At 47.5% G+C, this 25,782-nt stretch overlaps 1 long non-coding RNA gene across 1 annotated transcript in view; it reads left to right on the top strand.

Moving 5' to 3' along the window:
• Nucleotides 1-1,594: 1,594 nt before the first annotated feature.
• Nucleotides 1,595-25,782, top strand: part of LOC119352519 — a 54,143-nt gene continuing 29,955 nt past the window's right edge. The window contains exons 1-3 of the long non-coding RNA XR_005170189.1: nt 1,595-1,815; nt 1,933-2,091; nt 2,155-2,260. This is a non-coding gene — a long non-coding RNA (uncharacterized LOC119352519). The remainder of the gene's footprint in view (nt 1,816-1,932; nt 2,092-2,154; nt 2,261-25,782) is intronic.

Here is a 25,782-nt window from a genome sequence, read left to right as displayed (position 1 = left end):
GTAAAGATGACAAGATCAAAAGCTATAATTTAAATGGAAGATAACAGTAAAGCATGCGCTACAATTTATTTCCAAATTTATAACCTTCTACAAAAATGTGCCAGTGGTTGTACATTTCTTCTAGGTCCATCTAATCACTCTAAGCAGAAATTCATACTACAAATTATCATATGGGAGATGCAAGGTATAAGTGCCACTGTATGGTGCAGACTTTTCTATTATGTGTCATTTTCATAGTAGAATTTTTTCTGTAATCTACTACCATATTTAAAGGTATACTATCCATGCGAATACCATGATTCTTTTCTGAATGTACAGTCAATTTTCTTGCCAGGAGATGTAAGCGAAATTTCTTCAAATCCAAGAATTCCATTCTATTTTGTGTAAAGAAGATCAAAGACCAGTAAGAACAGGGAAAATGTTGAGGGAAATGCACTATCGTATTAACAGAGATCATATTGTGTACCAAGTATCAACATCATTCCCACATCAATGATTCGCCTATGCACACATATTTATATATCTAATAAAAGGATAATACTGGTCCAACTAATCATTCCTAGGCTCAGGTGGAGGTTGTATATAAGAGGTAACTGGATGCCAATGGTTTGGATCTGAGTCGACGTAGGTGGGGATCAGTTTTTGTGAAGATTGTTTTTCATAAGAAACTAGTAGCATGTGGAGTCCTATGACCTTAGTATATACGATCAAGACTTTTAACAAGACAGATAATGTCCCTTCCAGTCCCGGCTATCAAAGCCGGCACGATTCTATGGGCAATTAAATGTCCCAAGAAAGTGGTGGGTACATTTGCTCAAGTAGATCTGGAGTATTACATATTATGATATATGTACGTTCGTGCCCAAAAAGCGTGCATGATTCTACAATTAGGAAGATGTCTTTGCCATATCTACCATTCTTAAGAAGTTGCTCCCCACTTCTGCCTATTCTCTCATCATGCACACTATCCACATCAGCGATATGCCACATCATTATTCAGTTTACATAATCATCCAATCACTTTCCGTCACCCGCAGCCACGTAATCATTCAGTTTCCAACTTATTCCCCTCCAGTCACGGCGGTGGGAAAAAAACCTGCATTTTCCCTCACCCGCAGGCACTCCTTTTCCCTCACCCGCATCCGGCCATCCCGCATCCCGCACGGCACGGCACGGCCGCCGGCACTCCTGCCCATCCCCAGCCCAGCGCCGGAGCCGGTGGTCACCGCTCCATGGCCGTCACGTGCCTCCGCGGGCTCCTCCTCCGCCGCATCCCGCACGGCCGCCGGCTCTCCCGCAGGATCGGATCCCACCCACCTCCACCTGCCATGGCCGCCTCGCGCCTCCACCACCTGCTTCTCCGCTGGGCCGAATCCTGCCGCCGGCCAGCGCCAGTGCTCACCGCGCCATGGCCGCCCCCCTCGCTTCCTCGCGCCGCCCGTCCACCACCGTGCGCTGCCCGCTGTTGGCCGTTTGTTTCGGCCAACCGGAGGCCGCCGGTACAACGTCTTCTGGGCGCTGGGACGCGGACCGGGCACGGTTCTGTTGCTGCTGCCCCAAGTCATCGAGGAACAGTACTGTCAAGCTGGGCGAACCCCCTTCCTCTGCTCCGAGCCTCCAGGTGCAGTTGGGATGCAGTCCATCCGCCCTTTGTCCACCGGTGCCGTTGCTCTACTCCGCCCTCTGGCCACCGGCGCCGTTGCTCTGCTCCACTGCCGTCATTGTTTGCCAGGAACCCGGTTTTATCCACGTCTTCCCCAGGTCAACAGAGCCGCATTTAGTTCACTGCTTCTGACTAAGCTTCTCGACGTGGAGGTGATGTAATCCCGTTGTTCCTCAGTGGTTTTTAGCTTGCTGACACCAAATGGCCCACACTTTTATCTTATCAATTAAACTGTTCAACTAAAAAGCAAATAAATCCTTCGGCTGCAGGTCATTGATGATTGACTGTTCACTTCCTCTCCCCACGATCTCCACAAGTAACTGACTTATTGATCTCCACAACTAACTAACTTATTCCCATTTAAATTGGGTGCACCACAACCCATTTCATTCCCATCGTCCTCCATAGCAGTCATACAGCTACTCCTGGTGAGCAATCTCTCCCCCGTCCTCATGCACATTCCCTGTGACATTTTTGCTGATTCATCACAGCTTTGGACTTCCTCAGGTACTGGAAAAAATTGGACACCCGGCCTCCAATCTTGGTTGTTCTTCCCCTGCTTCATACCCAGACGCCTTGGATTGATGGCTCCTTTAGGTAAATATTGTTGCCATCTATTGCTTACTCTAAAGTTTTGTGAACTTCATTCATATCTGAATTTAACTGCTATTTCTGAATTTTTGTATGCTTCGCTACATTGTATACTTAGCTCTGCTTTTCTTTATCTGTTCTGAATTTTTGTTTGTCTATCCAATTTAAATTCAATATGGTACAAGAATCCATATGCCTTGCATTCATCCCCTGCATTTTACAGAGTTTTTAGGAGGGTATTCTTTAGTCTCTTCACGCCATCGCCTTGCATTTTTCCAAATCTGAATTTACTTTTGCCAATTGAACTTGTATTCTTCAGTTTTAGTTTTTTATATGGTATGAGAAGACATACACCTTGCATTTCACCCCCTTATATAGTTTGCTTTAGTATTTTCGCGCCGTTCATCTGTTTCTATCACCTTGCATTTGGTAGACTTGCCGACATGGATATGGCAGAAAGCTCTTCGCATAATTCAGTTGGACGAAAACGTCGTCCATCATTACCTAATCCTCCTCCTCCTCGAGTAAACCCATATGTTGCTGCCCAGAACCGCCGAATATGTCAGGCACATTATATTCCTCCGAATATGTTATCTACCATACAATATGTCTTGCGATTTATTTCACCATCTACTTCTTCATATCTATGAAGCAACAACCTCTAGAGGAAAACAAACATCACAACAACCTGCAAACGAAGAATCATCCACATCGACATCACAAAAACAAAATCTGGTCTTTGCCCATAACCATAAGATTCTACCCACATTCAGTTCACGCCTAAGAGTTTTGGGATGACTACATTTACAAAAAAACTCTTTTCGGCTTATCTTTCGGGAACTATATTTCAACCATTAAACCTTGGAGGTCCCCATCGTTCTTGCAAGCACTGTGGTGCTCTGTTTTGGTATGAAGAGTGTCTACGCAGAGAAAGACATACTCCAAATCCAACATATAATTTGTGTCGCAAGGGAGGAAAAGTTTACCTGCAGCCATATGATCCTCCTCCTCAACCGCTCTTGGATTTACTGACATCCCAAGACAGAACACTCTCCAGTCGCTTCTTTGAACATATTAGGCAGTACAATACGATGTTTGCAATGACTTCAATGGGAGCTAAAATTAATGAAACCATAAATGATGGACGAGGCCCATATGTTATCAAGGTTAGTGGGCAGATTTGCCACCGCATTGGTTCCTTGAGACCAACTGGGGAGAAACCAGAATATGCACAGTTCCTATGACTATGAGATTATGCAACTCCCGTTTGCCGGAGGAACACTTTGGGTGCTACCAAACGTCACAACGTAACTGGGTGATTATAAAGGAGCATTACAGGTGTCTCCAAAGGTAGATGTTAGGTTGGCATATTTCGAGATTAGTATTTGTCACTCCGGTTATCGGAGAGGTATCTCTGGGCCCTCTCGGTAATGCACATCACTTAAGCCTTGCAAGCATTGCAACTAAATGAGTTAGTTGCGGGATGATGTATTACAGAACGAGTAAAGAGACTTGCCGGTAACGAGATTGAACTAGGTATTTGGAATACCGACGATCGAATCTCGGGCAAGTAACATACCGATGACAAAGGGAACGACGTATGTTGTTATGCGGTCTGACCGATAAACATCTTCGTAGAATATGTAGGAGCCAATATGGGCATCCAGGTCCCGCTATTGGTTATTGACTGGAGATGTGTCTCGGTCATGTCTACATTGTTCTCGAACCCGTAGGGTCCGCACGCTTAAGGTTACGATGACAGATATATTATGAGTTTATGCATTTTGATGTACCGAAGGTTGTTCAGAGTCCCGGATGTGATCACGGACATGACGAGGAGTCTCAAAATGGTCGAGACATAAAGATTGATATATTGGAAGCCTATGTTTGGATATCGGAAGTGTTCCGGGTGAAATCACGATTTTACCGGAGTACCGGGAAGGTTACCGGAACCCCCCGGGAGCTAAATGGGCCATGATGGGCCTTAGTGGAAAAGAGAAGAGGCAGCCCTACATGGGCTGCGCGCCTCCTCCTTCCCCTAGTCCTATTAGGACTAGGAGAGGTGGCCGGCCCCCTCTCTCTCTTTTCCCCCTCCGCGAATCCTATTCCAACTAGGATTGGCGGGGGAATCCTACTCCTAGAGGGAGTAGGACTCTCCTGGCGTGCCACACCTTGGCCGGCCAGCCTCCCCCCTCTAGTCCTTTATATACTGAGGCAGAGGCACCCTAGAACACACAAGTTGATCCACGTGATCTATTCCTTAGCCGTGTGCGGTGCCCCCTGCCACCTTAGTCCTCGATAATACTGTAGCGGAGTTTAGGCGAAGCCCTGCTGCTGTAGTGCATCAAGATCGTCACCACGCCGTCGTGCTGACGGAACTCTTCCCCGACGCTTTGCTGGATCGGAGTCCGGGGATCGTCATCAAGCTGAACGTGTGCTCGAACTCGGAGGTGCCGTAGTTTCGGTGCTTGATCAGTTGGATCGTGAAGATGTACGACTACTTCCTCTATGGTGTGTCATCGCTTCCGCAGTCGGTCTGCGTGGTTACGTAGACAACACTCTCCCCTCTCGTTGCGATGCATCACATGATCTTGCGTGTGCGTAGGAAATTTTTTGAAATTACTACGAAACCCAACACTTAGCCCATGACAAGCTCTTACGGTCAACGAAGGAATAGACCTCCTCCCGAGACATTCCGATCAGACTCAGTATCCCGGTTCTTCAAGACATCCTCAACAATGGTAAAACAAGTCCAGCAAAACCACCCGATGCACCGACATCCCGATAGGAGCTGCACATATCTCATTCTCAGGGCACACCGGATAAGCTAAGCATACGGGAACCAACGTAACCCAAGTTGCCAAGGGACGGCCCCGCACGGTGCTCTGGGTTGGACCAACACTTAGACAAGCACTGGCCCGGGGGGGTTAAAATAAGATAACCCTTGGGCTGGCCTAACCCAAGGGAAAAAGAGGCTAGGTGGCAAATGGTAAAACCATTGTTGGGCCTTGCTGGTGGAGTTTTATTCAAAGCGAACTGTCAAGGGGTTCCCATTATAACCCAACCGCGTAAGGAACGCAAAATCCGGGAACATAACACCAATATGACGGAAACTAGGGCGGCAAGAGTGGAACAAAACACCAGGCATAAGGCCGAGCCTTCCACCCTTTACCAAGTATATAGATGCATTAATTAAATAAGATATATTGTGATATCCCAACAAGTAAACATGTTCCAACAAGGAACAACATCTCCATGTTCCAACAAGGAACAAACTTCAGTCTTCACCTGCAACTAACAACGCTATAAGAGGGGCTGAGCAAAGCGGTAACATAGCCAAACAACGGTTTGCTGGGACAATGTGGGTTAGAGGCTTGGTTCAACAAAATAGGAGGCATGATAAGCAAGTGGTAGGTATCGCAGCATAGGCATAGCAAAAGAGCGAGCAACTAGCAAAGCAAAAATAGAAGTGATTTCGAGGGTATGATCATCTTGCCTGAAATCCCGCAAGGAAGAAGAACGAGTCCATGAAGAAGACAAACGGACGTAGATGAACGGGTCCTCACAAACGCGACGTTATCGGAACCAACCCGAAGAAACAACACCGGAAAAGAAGCACACAACATAGTAAACAAACCACACATGAACATGGTATGATATGCGGGATGCGGTATGCGATGCATATGCATGAATTGACAAGGAATGCATGAACCTGGCCTCAACTTGGAAATCCAAGTGTGCCACTGGAAAGGTGAGGTTAAATCGCTTGAAAATGATATAAAGATCACCGGAATCGGAGTTACGGTTTGGAAATGGCAAGCAATTCAAATATGACCACGATCTGCGATTTACAGCAAGTAGCCATCTAAATGCAATGAGATGAACATGTTACAGCACCCAAACAAGACAACAAAATACATGGCAGGGATCCACTCAAGATGCTTAACAAAAGTCTAGCACTGAGCTACGGCCAATTCATCCATTAACAGGTTCAAACAATCATGGCAAAAATGTATATGGTAAACAGATCTCAGACTTAGTGAAATTAACACTTGTCTAGAATTTCAGATCAGATAGCACTCTTTGGAGCAACAAAACTACATGCTACAGGACCTGAACATGGCAAAGTAAAACATGGCATGGAGCTACTCAAAAAGCTTAACAAAAGTCCCTTAGTGACCTTGAGCCAAAAGGGATCAGAAAACACATTTGCAAGCATGTGAACATAGCAAAAGCATAAACAGTTCTCATACTTAGTGAAAACTGGAGCATGCTGAAAACAGATATCAAGTAGGCTTGTTTACGAGCTCGATGCACTCACTACGGAGCAAGTCATGATAATCTAAGCATACGCCCACCAAGAACACACAAAATGCAAGCTATACATGGAAAGAACAATAACATAGCATGCACGGATCACTACAACATCCTCGGCAAAATCGCTAACAAGTAGACAATCTGCCCAGATTCATGAAATAGCAAAAGTAGAGCTCGATTGACTCAAGCTAGGTTGCTCCATAATTACAAACAAGGACATGGATGGATAGAGCACTACAAGATTAACAAAACACCCACACTGATCATCCTCAAAAGAGGCACGGATCACTAGGAAACAACATGAACATATGGCATAATGAAATAAACAGATCAAGGACTTCGTGGAATTACTAAGTCCCTGAAATCAGCATTATTGCAAGCTTGTGCTAGTCAGCTCACACATCACAAAAATACAAGGGTTGCACCTCTGGAAAGATGGAAAAACATATAACAAAACACATATAGAGCTCATGGGCATATCATGCACACAATAATCATGGCAAAAATGACAAATCTCTAAATGGAGAACCAGATCTGACAGTTATCTCAAATAGCACTCTTCTAACAGCATTTCGGGCATCAAGAAGAGCTCAAATGAAAATGATGCAATGAGATGAAATGATGTACTCTCTGAGTCGAACATTTTGATATGCTAAACACGCAGAACGGAGCTACGGATGCAAAGTTACGATGCGATGAAGATGGGCATATGAAACATGGAAATTTTGGGGACTTAGTGAAAATATAGACCTCCAGATCTAGGGTTCATCCGGCGCGCGAACCGAGGCGGCGGCGGATCTGGCCGGAACTTCACCGGAGGAGGAGAGGACGGCGGCCGGCGAACGACGGGGAACGCCGGGGACGGCGCGGGGCTGCCGGATCTGGCCGGAGAACGCCGGATCCGGGCGACGGCGAGACGGGCAGGACCGGCGAGGTGCGGGACCCCGGCGGGGAGGCTCTTCGGCGATGGCGGCGCGACTCCGGCGACTCAAGCAACGACTCCGGCGAGGTTGCGGCGCGGGGCGCGGAGGCAGGCGGCGGAGCAAGCCCGCGGCGGGCGGCGCTAGGCGTCGGGAGCGCTCTGCGCTCGGGCGGCGGCGAGATGGGCTCGCGCGGGCCCAAACTGGGTCCCGCAGGCCGCGGCGGCGGAGGGGCTGAGGCGCGACAGGTGGCGCTGCGGGAGTTGAGGAGAGAGGCGGCGGTGACGACCTGGCGGCCGCCGATTGGCCCGGATGAGGTGGCCGGCGGCGGTGGACATGTCCGGCTCCGCCCGGACGTGTCCGGCGGCGCAGTGGAGAAGAGGCTAGGGTTTAGACTGCGACAAAATTCGGGGAGGCACACATATTTATAGGTAGAGGGAGTTAGGAGAGTCCAAATGAGGTCCGGTTTTCGGCCACGCGATCGTGATCGAACGCTCTAGATGATGGAGAGGGTTTAAGTGGGTTTTGGGCCACTTTGGAAGGGTGTTGGGCTGCAACACACACGAGGCCTTTTCGGTCCCTCGGTTAACCGTTGGAGTATCAAACGAAGTCCAAATGGCAAGAAACTTGACAGGCGGTCTACCTGTAGTAAAACAAGGCCGCATGACAAGTCTCGGTCCAATCCGGAAATGTTTAATGCCCACACATGAAAAGAAGGAAGAAATGACCACCGGAGGAGATAGGAGCGCCGGATTGCCAAACGGACAACAGGGAAAATGCTCGGATGCATGAGACGAACACGTATGCAAATGAAATGCACATGATGACATGATATGCAATGCATGACACGCAAGCAATGACAAGGCAACAACAGCGAATAACTGGACGACACCTGGCACATCGGTCTCGGGGCGTTACACTGTCGAGCCAATGTTTCATCGTCTGGTAACTCGCCCCGGTTCATGTAAGCCAGATATGGGATCGTCCAATCCGGTATGGCATGCAGAGCTGGCACCAACTAAGCCTCCGGATCAGGAATAGCCAAATCTTCTTCGGTTGGTACTTTGACTGACGGATTATGCAACACATCAAGAAAGGCATTGGGCGGGACCGGTTTACGCTGGGAACCAAGACGACTTAAAGCGCCCGTCGCTTCATTCTTCCGCCGGTCTATATGGTCCACCTGATAACCTTTAAAGTGACCAGCCACTGCGTCCACCTCTCGCCGATATGCCGCCATGAGTGGGTCCTTAGAATCTCAAGTGCCAGACACCTGCTGAGCCACTAGATCTGAATCGCCGAAGCACTTAACCCGGCTCAAATTCATCTCCTTAGCCGTCCGAAGACCGTGGAGCAAAGCCTCATATTCAGCTGCATTGTTAGTACAAGGGAACATTAAACGGAGGACATAACAAAACTTGTCACCTCGTGGGGAAGTTAGTATGACTCCAGCCCGCGAGCCCTCCAACTGTCTGGATCCATCAAAATAAATAGTCCAATATGTATTATCTGGTTTCTCTTCAGGTGCCTGTAACTCTGTCCAATCATTGATGAAATCCACGAGTGCCTGGGATTTGATCGTTGTGCGGGGTATATATTTGAGCCCATGAGGTCCAAGCTCAATAGCCCACTTGGCAATCCGGCCAGTTGCTTCTCTGTTTTGAATGATGTCGCCCAGAGAAGCGGAACTGACCACTGTGATAGTATGGCCCTGAAAATAATGTTTAGGCTTCCGGCTTGCCATAAACACCCCATACACCAGCTTCTGCCAATGCGGATACCTCTGCTTTGACTCAATGAGCACCTCGCTGATATAATAAACCGGCCGTTGAACCGGATATTCCTTGCCAAGCTCCTTGCGCTCTACCACAATGGCTACGCTAACAGCCCGGGCATTAGCAGCCACATATAATAATAATAGCTCTTTATCGATCGGCGCTGCAAGCACGGGCGGTTCAGCTAGCTGCCTCTTCAGATCCTCGAACGCTTTATCAGCTGACTCGCTCCAGACAAAGTTATCTGTTTTCTTGAGCATCTGATATAAAGGGATGGCCTTCTCTCCAAGGCGACTGATAAACCGGCTCAAGGTTGTAATCTGGCTGGCCAGACGTTGAGCATCGTTAATACATGCCGGTTTAGCCAAGGATGTAATTGCTGCAATCTTTTCCGGATTAGCCTCAATGCCTCTGTTTGATACCAGAAAGCCTAAGAGCTTGCCTGCCGGGACACCGAAGACACACTTCTCCGGATTGAGCATCATCTTGTAAACCCGGATATTGCCAAAGGTTTCTCGTAGATCATCTATCAATGTCTCCTCCTTTCTGGACTTGACAACAATATCATCCACATACGCATGAACATTGCGTCCAATTTGTTTATGAAGGCAATTCTGAACACATCGCTGGTAAGTTGCCTGGGCACTCTTGAGTCCAAAAGGCATGGAAACATAGCAGAAGGCTCCAAAGGGAGTTATGAAAGCTGTTTTCTCCTGGTCCTTAACCGCCATTTTGATCTGATGATAACCAGAGTAAGCATCGAGAAAACACAAACGGTCACAACCCGCCGTAGCATCAATTATCGGATCAATGCGAGGGAGAGCAAAGGGGTCTGCAGGGCAAGCCTTGTTTAAATCCGTGTAGTCCACACACATGCACCAAGTGCCGTTTTTCTTAAGAACCAGCACCGGATTAGCTAACCACTCTGGATGAAAAACTTCGACAATAAACCCTGCAGGTAACAGACGGGCTACCTCTTCACCTATAGCCTTACGTCTCTCTTCATTGAAACGGCGGAGGAACTGCCGGACTGGTTTAAACTTAGGATCAATGTTGAGTGTGTGCTCAGCGAGTTCCCTCGGTACACCTGGCATGTCAGAAGGTTTCCATGCAAAGATGTCCCGATTCTCACGGATGAACTCGATGAGCGCGCTTTCCTATTTGGGATCCGGGTTAGCGCTAATACTGAACTGTTTGGATGAATTGCCAGGAACAAAGTCAACCATCTTAGTGTTTGTAGCCGATTTGAACTTCAACGTTGGATCATGTTCTGTAGTTGGCTTTTTCAAAGAGGTCATGTCTGCCGGATCAACTTGCTCCTTATAGAATTTCAACTCCTCCGTGGCACAAACCGACTCAGCATAAGCCGCATCACCTTCTTCACACTCCAAAGCAATCTTTCTACTTTCATGTACCGTGATAGTCCCTTTATAACCTGGCATTTTGAGTTGTAGATAAACATAACATGGCCTTGCCATAAACTTAGCATAAGCCGGCCGCCCAAACAAGGCGTGGTACGAACTTTTGATCTTTACCACCTCAAATGTCAATGTTTCTAACCTTGAATCATAGTCATCTCCAAAAGCTACCTCCAAAGCTATCTTGCCAACAGGATATGCAGACTTACCAGGCACCACACCATGAAAGACCGTATTTGACGGTTTAAGATCCTTATCTGTCAACCCCATACAGCGGAATGTATCATAATACAAAATATTGATACTACTTACCCCATCCATGAGTACTTTGGTAAACTTGTATCCCCCAACTTGAGGGGCCACCACCAGGGCCAAGTGACCTGGATTATCAACCCGGGGTGGGTGATCATCTCTACTCCACAAAATAGGTTGCTTAGACCAGCATAAATACTGAGGTACTGCTGGCTCAACAGAGTTTACTGCCCTTTTGTGAAGCTTATTATCGCGTTTGCACAAACTAGTAGTGAAGACATGATATTGCCCGATGTTCAGTTGTTTGGGATTGCGCTGATAACCCGACTGCTGCTGCTGCTGATTCCCCTGATGGTTGTAACCTCCCTGGTTGCCTTGGTGCCCTTGATTAACGTGTCCGGTTTGGTTGCCTTGAAACCCTAAACCGAAACCACCACCTCCGTAACCCGGCCCGTGGAAACCTCCTCCTGAACCACCGGGCGGGCCGTTGTCATATTGGAACATATTGGAATTCTTGAAATCCCGCATGATATAACAGTCCTTCCAAAGATATGATGTCGTCTTCTCCTTCGATCCATGCTTTGGACAGGGCTGATTTAACAAGCGCTCCAAATTGGGGCCTGAACCTCCACCCCTCCGAGGCTGCTTGCCCTTACGGCGCTGGCCATTCTCCTGCGCGTTGGTATTTGCAACAAAGTCCAAGCTACTGTCGGCCTTGCACTTACCACCGTTTCCATGGCCTGCCGGATTATGTTGTTGACCCTTGGCATTGCCATTCTTCTTACCTTTCTCCGGTTTGTCCTCCTCTGAATCCGGATCCTTGGTATTATCTGAATCGGCGTATTTAACCAAAGCGGCCATGAGTGCTCACATATCATTGCAGTGACGTTTGAGCCTTCCCAACTTCTGTTTTAACGGTTTGAAATGACAATTGCCCTCTAATGTTAACACTGCAGTGTCTTCATTGATATGATCTGATGAATGCAAAATTGCTGAGTCCCGTTTGACCCAATGGGTCCTGGACTCCCCCTCCTCTTGGACACAAGCGGCCAGATCCACGATTGACATCGGCTGCTTACACGTATCCTTGAAGTTCTGGATAAACCGGTGCTTCAATTTGGCCCATGATCCAACAGAGTTGGTTGGCAAGCTCTTCAACCAAGTGCGAGTTGTTCCTTCCAACATCATGGTGAAATATTTAGCACACACTGCCTCATCCACGTCTAACATCTCCATTGCCATCTCATAGCTCTCCACCCACGCCTCTGGTTGCAAATCGGCGGTGTAATTTGGTACCTTACGAGGTCCCTTGAAATCCTTCGGCAGTCTCATGTTACGCAAAGCGGGGGTTAGACACGGCACCCCTAAGGAACTGAACATCACTCCTGGCTCCACGGAGGCCGTGGGGTGAACCGGAGTATGCTGTTGTGCTCCGTGTCGAGCCGCCAACTCGGCCTCCCGACGTGCGCGGCCATGGTCCACAACATCTTGCGCATTAGCGCCTCCCCCGGCCGGATTGTTCCCTCGTGGTGAATTTCGGTGACGTGCACTACTGGACACGGCCAATTCGTCCTCCACGTGTCTGCTATAACTCCGGCTTGGACGGGGAGTGGAATGAATCCTCTCACGACTGTGTGAATACGCCTGCTGTTGATTTAGTGCTGTTTGAAGGAGATCCCTGGCCCGACGTGCTTCCACTGCAACTGGTGACTCGCCGTCGGTTGGGAGGGCCGCCAGGCGTGAAGCGGCGGCCACAATGTTGTCCAACGGGTTGGAATAATGCCCGGGTGGTGTTGGTACATACTGTGGCACAACGTTGTTCTGGCAAGGCGGGTCCGTCATGCGCGGTTGAACCGGCACTCCCGCCCGGTTTAGTGTGGGTTGGCTACCAGCTCCTGCTCCTGGTGTGTTGAAGAGATTCTGCGGCTCATAAACCGACGGGAGACGTGATCGATACCTTCTTCTCATGACTTCCTCTGAAGCATTCTGATCCAGTCTAATCCGGTAGGCATGTGCTTCCAATTCAACCCGCTCTGTAGCCATCCTAGCATTCTCTGTTGCCAGGTCCGCTTTAGCCTGGGCTATCTGATCTTTTACCTTTGCAATCTCTGCATTGCGCTGATCCCTGGCTGCTGCATCCACCTCCGCGGCCATCAATGTTGCCAAAGCGTCAAACAAATCAGATAGGACTTGGGCCGGAAGCGGCGCCGAGCTTCCTGCCCCTACTGGTGTGGCTGTTGTTGAACCGGAGAGCATTGCTGCGGCGGTAGATGAATGAGGCGCCGATTGTTTGCCGGCCATGAAGATGGCGGCCCGGTTCGATAGATCGGGGGAATCCGGAATACTGTTGCCCTCGGATCCTCCTTCAATCCGGCCGTCCTGCAACTGGTAAAGTGATTCGGTCTCTCCAGAAGACTCGTCATCAGAACAGACCATGATCTCTCCATCGTACACCGATCTGTCCTCGTACCTCGATCCATGGATGACACCCACGAAAACATGCCTTGCCTCGGGCTGAACCGGCGAAGAACTTGCACGCCGAGCCATTTCGATGATGTCGGTGTAGATGTCCGGCTCAGGGGCCGATTCGCCGATCTTGCCGATGAAGACGTGAATCCCACCAAAGGGGACCCGGTACCCGTATTTGATTGAATCGGCCTCGGGACCCTATCCCGCGTTGTCGATGTAGAGCTTGCCGCGACGACTTTTCGTCATCCGGCCCACAGCGTATCCCTTAAGTCCATCGAAGCTGCCCTTCAAGAACTCAAAACCATCGTGCGATAGCCCCACGGTGGGCGCCAACTATCGTGGGTTTGTCACAGCAGATGTCCTTGTGAAAGGACTTAGTCGTGGAGCCATTGCTATGGGTTAGCTTTAAGGGGTTAAACCGGACAAGGGGACACGGGGAATTTTATACTAGTTCGGCCCCTTCGAGGAAGGTAAAAGCCTACGTCTAGTTGTGATTGATATTGCTAGGGTTTCGAAGGCTAGGGAGCGAATCCGCTTTGTCTTGTTCTCGAGTTGTTGTCTGTTCCTAAACCGCAGCCAGGTCGTCCCTTTATATACATAGGTTAACGCCCGCCGGTTTATAGAGTCCCGCGGCCGGATCATAAACGTATCCAGCTCGGTCTCTATCCTTCCTATCTTACAATACAAATTACATGACTAAGCCGGTTTACATTTACAGGCTTTAATCCGCCTTCGGGCCTTGGGCCTCCATGAAGCGCCATCATCCTTGCATATTTATGGGCTTCTAATCTTCAAGGAGTCAACCCGGCTACATAAGGTCGGTTTACCTCCAGTAGTAATATCCCCAACACTATCGGTGAAGAGGTAGCCCGCTTGTTGGCCGCAGGGTTTATTGTAGAGGTCTTTCATCCAAAGTGGCTGGCCAATCCGGTGCTGGTTCTCAAGAAAAATGGCACTTGGCGTATGTGTGTGGATTACACAGATTTAAACAAGGCTTGCCCGACAGACCCCTTTGCTCTCTCTCGCATTGATCAGATAATTGATGCTACGGCAGGTTGTGACCGTTTGTTTTTTCTAGATGCTTACTCTGGTTATCATCAGATCAAAATGGCGGTTAAGGACCAGGAGAAGACAACTTTCATAACTCCCTTTGGAGCCTTCTGCTATGTCTCCATGCCCTTTGGACTCAAAAGTGCCCAGGCAACTTATCAGCGTTGTGTTCAGAATTGCCTTCATAACCAAATTGGGCGCAATGTTCATGCATATGTGGATGATATTGTGATAAAATACAGAAAGGAGGAAACATTGATAGACGACCTACGAGAAACCTTTGACAACCTCCGGGTTTACAAGATGATGCTCAATCCGGAGAAGTGTGTCTTTGGTGTCCCTACATGCAAGCTCTTGGGTTTTCTGGTGTCAAACAAAGGCATTGAGGCTAATCCAGAAAAGATTTCAGCAATTACATCCCTGGCTAAACCGGCGTGTATCAATGACGTTCAACGTTTGGCCGGCCGGATTACAGCCTTGAGCCGGTTTATCAATCGCCTTGGAGAGAAGGCCATCCCTTTATATCAGATGCTCAAGAAAACAGATAACTTTGTCTGGAGCGAGGCAGCTGATAAAGTGTTTGAAGATCTGAAGAGGCAGCTAGCTGAACTGCCCGTGCTTGCAGCACCAATTGATAAAGAGTCATTATTACTATACGTGGCTGCTAATGCTCGGGCTGTTAGCGTAGCTATTGTGGTAGAGCGGAAGGAGCTTGGCAAGGAATATCCGGTTCAACGGCCGGTTTATTATATCAGTGAGGTGCTCATTGAGTCAAAGCAGAGGTATCCGCATTGGCAGAAGCTGGTGTATGGAGTGTTTATGGCAAGCCGGAAGCTTAAACATTATTTTTAGGGCCATCCCATCACAGTGGTCAGTTCAGCTCCTCTGGGAGATATCATTCAAAATAGAGAAGCAACCGGCCGGATTGCCAAGTGGGCTATTGAGCTTGGACCTCATGGGCTCAAATATATATATATCCCGCACAGCGATCAAATCCCAGGCACTTGTGGACTTCATCAATGATTGGACAGAGTTACAGGCACCTGAAGAGAAACCAGATAATACATATTGGACTATTCATTTTGATGGGTCCAGGCAGCTGGAGGGCCCGGGGGCTGGAGTCATATTAACTTCCCCACGAGGTGACAAGTTTTGTTATGTCCTCCGTTTAATGTTCCCTTGTACTAATAATGCAGCTGAATATGAGGCTTTGCTCCACGGTCTTCGGATGGCTAAGGAGATGAATTTAAGCCGGGTTAAATGCTTCGGCGATTCAGATCTAGTGGCGCAACAAGTGTCTGGCACTTGGGATTCTAAGGACCCACTCATGGCTGCATATCGGCGAGCGGTGGACACAGTGGCTGGTCACTTTAAGCGTTATCAGGTGGACCATATAGACCGGCGGAAGAATGAAGCGGCGGACGCTTTAAGTCGTCTTGATTCCCAGCGTAAACCGGTCCCGCCCAATGTCTTTCTTGATGTATTGCATAATCCGTCAGTCAAGGTGCCAACCGAACAAGATTTGGCTATTCCTGATCTAGAGGCTCAGTTGGTGGCAGCTCTGCATGCCATACCGGATTGGACAATCCCCTATCTGGCTTACATGAACCGGGGCGAGTTACCAGACGATGAAACGTTGGCCCGACAGATAATCCGGCGTTCTAAGTCCATGACCATACTCAACGGGGAGTTACATCGCTACAGCGTTTCAGGAGCAATTCAGCGTTGTGTTTCTCCTCAAGAAGGTTGTGAGATTTTGAGAGAAATCCATGAAGGAGACTGCGGTCACCACGCTGGTTCAAAGTCTTTGGTTGCTAAAGCTTTTCTCCATGGTTTTTACTGGTTGATGGCACATGCTGATGCGGAAGATTTAGTCAAGAGATGTGATGGGTGTCAAAAATTCGCCCGCCGTGCGCACATTCCGGCTCAAGAGTTGCGGATGATTCCAATTACGTGGTCGTTTGTGACTTGGGGGCTTTATATGGTTGGACCCTTCAAGCGATCCAAAGACAAAAAGACCCATCTGTTAGTAGCAGTTGATAAATTCACCAAATGGGTGGAGGCAGAGCCAGTCAGCAAGTGTGATGCAGCCACGGCGGTTCAATTCATCAAAAAGGTGATAGTCCCGTTTGGCTTTCCACACAGCATTATAACTGATAATTGTACTAACATGTCAAAAGGGGAGATGGAAGAATTTTGTCAACGTGAGCACATCCGGCTTGATCTAGCATCGGTGGCTCACCCCCAGTCTAATGGTCAAGCGGAGAGGGCAAATCAGGAAATTCTACGAGGTATCAAACCCAGGCTTATGGTTCCCTTAAAGCGGACGTCGGGTTGTTGGGTTGAGGAGCTACCTTCTGTGTTATGGAGCATCAACACCACACCCAATAGGTCTATGGGTTACACACCTTTCTTCATGGTCTATGGAGCGGAGGCAGTTCTTCCTAGTGACATCCGTCACGACTTGCCCCGTGTGACAGCTTATGTTGAAGCTGATAATGAGAAGGCACGTCAAGATTCTCTGGACCTGTTGGATGAAGAGCGTGATCTGGCAGCAGCACGATCGGCGATTTATCAACAAGATCTCCGATGTTATCACAGCCACCGGGTTAAAACCAGAACCTTTCAAGAAGGCGACTTGGTACTCCGGCTCATCCAGGATCAAACTGATATGCACAAGTTATCCCCACCTTGGGAAGAACCCTTTGTGGTCAGCAAAAATTTGCACAACGGATCTTACTACCTCATTGATTTTCGAGAGCATCAAGGCTCACGTCAATCGGAGGAGGAGACCAAGCGGCCATGGAACATAGCTCTCCTTCGGCCTTACTATACTTGAAGCTATAGGCTCTTCATTTGTACATATTTATGACAGTGTATATATTATATAATAAACCGGAGCCTCCGATTAAGCGGGATACACTAGTAGAAAACAGGGCTATGGTCCAGGCCGGCTCATCCCATTAGTCCCGGTTCAGTCCGGGCGGGCGATGGCAAAGCAAAAATTTTATTAATCCGGTCTTAGCAGTTGCACGGGTATAAAGAAAATCACTAGGGGGCTTGGTCATATTTGAACTACAGCTACGCCTCTTGATCGGTTTTGAAACCATGAAGGGATATCACTAGGGGGCTTGGTTGTTATCACACCATAGCTGCACCTCTTGATAGGCATTTAAGCCACAAAAGAAAAATATGTGGAGCCAAAGAGAGTGTTGCACAAAGCACAGACTCAAACATGGGCACACACTGAGCACAGCTCACAAAGTTACTTGGGGGCTCTCTTTGCAAAGCAACAAAGAGTTTGAAAGGACCCTTGTAATTGGCTATCAAGCCACGGCTTGGAAGCCTGGTGTATTCACCTAAAACCCCGGGTTAACCTGCCTTCATCAAGTAAGCCACTCCTGTCCAGGTAATCCTGGTATGACCCATTGAACGTTTGACATGTCAATCTTTTATAGACCCTGAACTTGTCAAAGTTAAAACGATGATTGGTTAATTGGAGGCCCATCTTAAAAGGCTTTGTTAAATGCTTTAACTCAGAGGCCTGGCAGCCCATGAAAAGCCTCGATTTGGAGCCTGGCAGCTCGTAAAAAGCCTTGTATATTTTCCTTTTTGAGTTTTATTTGTTGAAGTTCATCGGTATTTTTTGATAAACCGACGTCTTTGACCCGGCAAGCTTTTCAACTACAAGTTGTCGGCACATGATCAGTTATAAACCGGTGTTTATTGACCCGGTCTGGTTTGACTAAATCACCAGGGTTATAAAGAGAACCCGGTAGTTATCTCGGTCCGGTTTAGTATATAGACCGGCATTACAAAGATGGGATTATCAACATTCCGGACTGGTATTAACACATTTTCTGTATACACTGTTGATCAACCAATGAGGTATGTTATGTATATTGCTTTTTGTACCAACACTTCGATTATTTCATCTATGTGTTGTACACTTCCTGGACATTATGACCCGTCTAGCGGTAAACCGCTAGATCCTTTTAAGTTGTTGTACCCAGGAACACAATTCATCATGGGTTATGCATAAATGTATCCCAAAAGATGGCACAAATTGTCATGAGGCATTACAAAACATGCTCGATGGCATGGCAAATGACGGAGTTTTGGCTATCCTATTACAAGAAGCTTTCAAAGCGGCTCCAATGGCATAATTGTTTTTCACAAGATCGGCACACAGTGGCCAGTAAACCGGCGCCCGGTTTAGGACGCTTAGTCTGGACGGTTTGATGGTTGAGGATCAGTTGGTGTGGGCACTTCTTCATCCATCCCCAGACGCTGGAAATCAACCGTCGACTAATCGATTCCAGTTAAAGCTTGAAATACTGCTTCCTCATGGATAAGATTGGAGGGGTTAATATCAGGAGCATAAGTGTGCTTACGAATCGGAGGCACAAGTTCTTCAACTTCATGGATGTTGGCCGGCTGTCTTTTCCCTTCAGCGTCATAAACCAGTTGAAAATGGGACAAGTCTGTATCATCGGCCAGTTTGCTGGCTACTGGCCGCATCTGTTTGGTCAGCCGCCGGAGGTCATCATTATCAAAGTTTGAACCGTCTTCCTTCACACCTGGGTATCCTTTAATGATATCCTCCGCTTCAAGATCTGGAATCCAGGCTTTGGCTCGAATAAGTGCGGTTAAAGCTCCTGACCTGGCAGCTGCTTTCTTCAATTCGGCAATACGGGCTGGTAACATGGCCAATTTCTCAAGTGTTTCCTTAATCAAAGTTGGGGCCGGTTTGTTGTAAGCTGCCGTGCAAATAGCCCGCTGAGACCCAGAGTACAGTTGTTCAACCAATGTATATGCCGCTTTGAGCTTCGTCCGCATATCTGTACCAAGATGAGCGATCCGAGTAACTGCCAAAGATTTTTTCAATGTGCTGGTCAGTGATAAGGTTCATTGACTTGCGCAAAACACATAAGCAGACACTTACCAAAGATAGCAGAAGTCATAGCATTGATTTGCCATTTCAAACCAGCTAGTTTGTCTACAACTGGTTTCAGGGCTGCCTCGGCGTCTTCAGCTCTTTTGGTTAAACCGGATTTTTCGGTTTCCCAGTTAGCCCGATCCTTATTGAAAGATTCCTTCAGCCTCTCCATTACGGCCAGGGCTTGGGTCAGCTCTTCTTTGGCTTTTGCAGCCTCTGCCTGTTGAGACTTCACATTCTCTTGCAAGTCAGAGTTTCGAGCATCTTTGCTTCTCAGTTCAGCCTGCAACGTTGAAGGTATATTAAGCAACAGGTTGTATATGTTCTAAGTACAAAGCGTATAACAAGTTATGCACTTCATACTTGGGGGCTAATGCCTGTTCGCTTTAAAGTGCTGCATTTTATATAAGTCTCCAGAACAATACAAGCATTATCCTGGACACTTGGGGGCTAATGTGCGTCTGTTCTAAAGTGGATGCATGGATTAAAACCCGGATTAACTTGCCCAGTTAAACCGGCCTTTGGGAGTTATGCTACACAAGGTTATCTAATTGTTAAAAGATGAGTCTTGGTTACAAAGACCCGCTTATGATTAACATCATAATACGGCCCTTGGGGGCTACTGGCATTATGGTCTCAGCTTTAAGTCAATAAACAAAGGGAGATGAATTTACCTCATATCGCTCTTTCATCAAGTTCACCAAACCGGCTTCATAGTCCCGGTTTGAGTGTAGACGGTTCAAGAAGCCAGAGTGAAGCTCTTCAGTGTTGAAATTAGCATGGCTTGATAAATCACTGCTCCACTTGCCTTTGTCCTTAGCAGCTTGCTCTTCTTTGGCACTATGTTGAGCAAAGATGACGGGATGGACAGGAGAGCTATGGCCCATTCCAGTAATGATAACATCGGCTCCTTGACCTTCAGTATGTTTGGCTGGTGACAATGGAGTATCAGCATTTCTCACCGGACTAGCCCGATTTGGCTCTGCCAGTTCAACGTTAGGTGCGGCAGGTTCAGCGTCAGCTGGTTCATCGGTGTTTTCGCCTTGAAGGGGCGGTTCACCAGAGGCGGCTTCAGGATGAAGGCCCTCCAGTTCACAAGTTTGTTCCGGTTCACCTCTGGGTTCTTCTTCAAAAGTGGTCGGGTCTTCGGGCGGATTGGCGACCCGAGCTTTCTTCATGGGTCTGGCTTTGGCCTTGCACACAAAAGCATAAAAGGATTAATATCTTATTCAAGTTCTATGATGCATTGAAGAAAAAGGTTTTATAACTTACCCAGCCACAGTTTTCAGAGGAGGGAGTTGAGTTGCGGTTGACTCGCCAGATGATGAGGGAGGTGTCACCTGATAATTTGAATTGGATGGATTAAGAGGTTGTCTGAAATAACCTGCCTTGGGCTAAGAATGGTCAGGAGAAGAGGGGACCTCAGACCGGCGCTTCCGAACCAGGGTATCAAGTAAACCGGCTGAAGTGACCTGTTGGCCACAGTGCCGGGTTGTCCGGCGAGCTTCATGCTGCTGAGTCTTCACAATAAATGTTGGATCCAAGTGAGCAAGAGGATGATAAAAGCTTACTTTTCGGATTGCTTGGCGGGTTTTTTGTGTTGGCATAGAGTCTGAACCGGAGGAAAGGGTAATTACCTCTACATCATCAGCTTGACTGCCTTCTACGTCCTCCTGAGGAATATCATTGTTAACGAGATGCATGAAAAGGGAGCCAAGAGAGTCAAGTTCTACCTCAACTTCCGGATCATCAGTGTCATCATCAAGCTCCATGTTGATCCGGTCAGCCGTTTTCCGTTTTGACGTCCGTTTGACGGCTTTGGTTTTGGGGCGAGATGGTTTGACCGCTTTGTCCCCAGTTGGTTTTACCGCTTTTTCTATGGTTTTCCGTTTCTAGAAGGGGTCATCACCCTATACATACATACACAGAAGAAGGATTACAGGTTGCACAAGATAAAAACATTAGAGATGAAAAGGAAGTACAATGCTTACAGCAGGCGGTTTGTTCTTGGCATAGAAGGGACTCAAACCGGTTTGACTACAGACCAGCTCTGATTCATTCAAAATCTTATTTATGCCTTCAGTGACTTCTTCCTCGGAGAGTTGAAGGTTGCAATGGCGTTGAGGATCGTCAACCTCACCGGTATACTCACACATTAAACCAGGACGCCGGCTTAGAGGCAAGATGCTCCAAGATATCCAACAGCGTACGAAGTCCATACCTGTTAAACCATTGGCCGTAAAGGCCCGGAGTTTGGCGAGTTGAGGGGCATATTTCGCCCTTTCGGAGGAACTTAAGCGTTGCGGCATCGGATGGGTGTTGGAAAGCCGGTGATCATGAAAGCCTGGAAGGGGATTTTCATCTTCAGGCGAAGTGTCTCTGCAATAAAACCAAGTTTGGTTCCATTCCTTTGGGTGGTTGTGATGTTTGGCATGAGGAAACTCAACTTCTTTCCGCTTTTGAATTGATACACCACCAAGTTCATTGTTCGGGCCATTTAAAAATTTTGTGCGCCGGTTTAAGTGAAAGAAATCCCGGAACAGTTATGCAGTTGGTTCTTCCTGTAAGTATGCTTCACAGAAGACCTGGAAGTTGCATGGGTTGGATACTGAATTTGGCCCAATATCTTGGGGATGGAGTTGGAAATTGGCAAGCACATCCCGGTAAAACTTTGATCCTGGCGGTTTGAAGCCACGGCTTATGTGGTCAACAAAGACCACCACCTCACCTTGCCTTGGGGTCGGAGGATTTTCTGTTCCTGGAACTCGCCATTTAATTTCAGTTTTCTTAGGCAAGGAGCCGATGCTAACCATCTCATTCAGCTGAGTTTCAGTAACCCGGGAACGGGCCCAGTTGCAAGCAGTGAATTGTTTGGCCATGGTGAAACAAAAAAGCTGAAAATGAAAAGCCAGTTTATAAATCACGCATGATGATATGCAAGATACAATGGAGTAAGAAACGTACTGATATGCGAAATGGCATAGACCGGAGACCAATGCGATAAGGGAAAGAAGGTAATACCAGGACAGGGGTACTCAGACACTGTTAAACCAGAGTATAACTATAAAGGTAAAGGGCTCCTCCGGTTTATCAGAGGGCTAGTGGTACAGATTGATTATGCAAAGTTAAACCGCCTAGGTTGGCGTGAGGAGAAACAGATTTCACAGAGACATATGAAAATTTCGGATCTAAGGTAAGACAGAAAAGCAAAAATATTTTGACCTAAAAAGGGTAAGACCTGAAACAGTTTATGAAGGACTACATCAGCTTTTGCGCATACGGATTTATGGTGGTAACAGAGGATTAGCCACGGCAAGGGATATGGTAGGTGCGAAGCATTCATCTACAGGCCAAGGAAGAACAGCACCAAAAGCTCCGATGAACTCCAAGAGCCGCGAAGAGTAGGGAAACCCTAATGGATCTAGAAAGGAAGGGGGACTTACTGCGGCCGTGGAAGCGGCGGAGGTGTGCTGCAGAACTCTGGTCCGAACAGGTCGATGCAGCGGCCAATGGTGAAACAGAGGCGAGGCTTGGCGATGACGGCGGCGCTCAGGTGCGAAGACGTCGCGAGGAAGAAGAAGGGGGAAAGGAGAGCGGAAGGAAGATAAAGGGGTCCTCTGCCCCAATTTATAAGGTGAAGCAATGAAACGGCAAGTGCGGGAATCGAGGAGCCCAAAAATGGATAAGTTAATAAAGGTGTCGCCTCGGTGACTGAATACATATTAAACGAAGGTAATCTTCGACATCAACGGATGGATGACGTCAGGGTGGTTTATCATAATCTTAAAGTATGACGTCACGGCGGTTTACAAGATCAAGGTGAAGATATGAGGGAGGAATTTTTCTAAGTGTAGAAGATTGACATGAACAAGTTCAAACCAATCTGGGGCCTAATGTTGGGGATATTATTACTGGATGTAAACCGGCCAGGTGTAGCCGGGGTAACTCCTTGAAGATTAGAAGCCCGTGAAGATGCAAGGATGATGGCGATTTACGAAAAGCCCAAGGCCCAAAGGCGGGTTAAAGCCTGTAAATGTAAACCGACCTAGTCATGTAACTTGTATTGTAAGATGGGAAGGATAGAGACCGAACCGGACACATTTATAATCCGGTTTCAGGACTCTGTAGCCCGACGGGAGTCAACCTATGTATATAAAGGGACGACCCGACAGCGGTTTAGGGACAGACAACAACTCGGGAGCCAGACAAAGCGGATTCGCTCCCTGGCCTTCGATCGAAACCCTAGCAATACCAATCACAACTAGACGTAGGCTTTTACCTTCTTTGAAGGGGCTGAACTAGTATAAAATCTCCGTGTCCCCTTGTCCGGTTTAACACCTTTGAGCTAACCCGTTGCGATGGCTCCACGACTAAGTCCTTTCACAAGGACATCTGCCGTGACAAACCCACGACAAACAAGGAACAAACTCCAATCTTCACGTGCAACTAGCAACGCTATAAGAGGGGCTGAGCAAAGCGGTAACATAGCCAAACAACGGTTTGCTAGGACAAGGTGGGTTAGAGGTTTGACATGGCAATATGGGAGGCATGACAAAGCATGTGGTAGGTATCGTAGCATAGGCATAGCAATAGAGCGATCATCTAGCAAGCAAAGATAGAAGTGATTTCGAGGGTATGGTCATCTTGCCTGCAAAGTTCTCCGAGTTGATGTTAGCTTGATCCTCGTAAGTGTACTCAATGGGTTCCTCTATCACGTACTCGTCTCCCAGCTCTACCCAAAGCAAGAACACAAACAAAGGGAACCACGATCAACCACGGTGCAATGCACAAGCAACATGATGCAAAACATGGGATGATATGCGGGATGTGATAAGTGATGCATATGCATGTTTCAGAAAGGAAAGATTGAACCTGGCCTCAAGTTGGAAAACCAAGAGTGCCACTAGAAAGATGAGTTGATTTCGGTCGAAATCGATATAAAGATCACCGGAATCGGATGCATGGTTTGCAAATGGCAAGCAAAACAATAATGGCACAAAGCTGCGATTAACAGCACGAGGCCATCTAAATGCATCAAGAACAACAAGCTACTGCACTCTAACATAGCAACAAAGCACATGGCAGTGATCCACTCAAGATTCTTGACAAAAGATGAACACTGAGCTACGGCTAATTCACTCAATAGCAGGTTCAAACAAGCATGGCAAAAGTGCAAAAGATATCAGTGACATTAACAACATGTCAGGAATTTAACATCAGGAAGCAATGTTTAGAGCAAGATATCAACATGCTACAGGAACATATCATGGCAAAGCAAGGCATGGCATGAAGCTACTTAAAGCATACAACAAAAGTCCCTTACTGACCATAAGCCAAAAGGGATCAGAAAATACAATGGCAACCATGTGAACATGGCAAGTTTCGTTAACAGATTCAGACTTAGCAGAAAACTGGAACATGGCAAAACAGATTCACGTAGGCATGTTTACGAGCTCGATGCACTCACCACAAGGCATTGCATGACAAACTAAGCATACACCCAGCAAGTAGACATGGCGTATGAGCTAAACATGGCAAGAACACTCTCATAGCATGCATGGATCAACTACAACAACCTCGGCAAAATTGCTTAACATGTAAACAATCTGCCAGGAACATTTTATAGCAAAAGTAGAGCACGATTGAGTCATGCTAGGGTGCTCCATAATTTCAAACAAAGACATGGATGGATAGAGCACAACAATATCTCAAAATTATCCTTACTGAACATACTCAAAAGAGGCATGGATCACTCTGTAGCAACATGAATACATGGCATAAAAATATTATCAGGGAAAAGACTTAGAGGATTTCTAAGTCCCTGAAATCAGCAACATCACGAGAGCTATTTTGCATGCTTGTGCTAGTCACCACAAAGATCACAAAAATACATGGCATACACCCCTGTAAAGATGGCATGGCATACTTCAAAACACATGTAGGGCTCAAGTTCATAGGAGGCACACATTAAACATGGCAAAAATGACAAATGTCCAATCTCTGCTAAGAAACTGGAACTAACATTGAATAGCACTCTTGCAACAGCATTTAGAGCATCAAGATGAACTCAAATGAACATGGTGCAATGGAATGAAATGAAGTACACGTCGAGACGAACAATTTGATATGCTACACGCCCAAAACGGAGTCACGGATGCAAAGTTATGATGATGAAGTATGCAAAAAAATACTGAAAACTAGGGCAAAAGTCAACCCTAAACGGATCTAGATCTGGATCTGCATGCTTCTCGAGGTTCGTCGCGGTTCGCACCGGAGTTTGGCCAGAGTGGAGGAAGGAGAGCGAGGAGGCGAGGTGGAGCGGAGGAGGCCGAGGCGGCGCGCGGGGCGTCGCCGGAGAAGACGAAGGCGCCGCGGGCGCGGAGCTTGG

The sequence above is a fragment of the Triticum dicoccoides genome, chromosome 2A (genome assembly GCF_002162155.2).
Source record: "Triticum dicoccoides isolate Atlit2015 ecotype Zavitan chromosome 2A, WEW_v2.0, whole genome shotgun sequence".
In the NCBI taxonomy this organism is placed as follows: domain Eukaryota; kingdom Viridiplantae; phylum Streptophyta; class Magnoliopsida; order Poales; family Poaceae; genus Triticum; species Triticum dicoccoides.
Note: the sequence above shows the minus strand (reverse complement) of the source record. Positions and strands in the feature narration are given on the sequence as shown.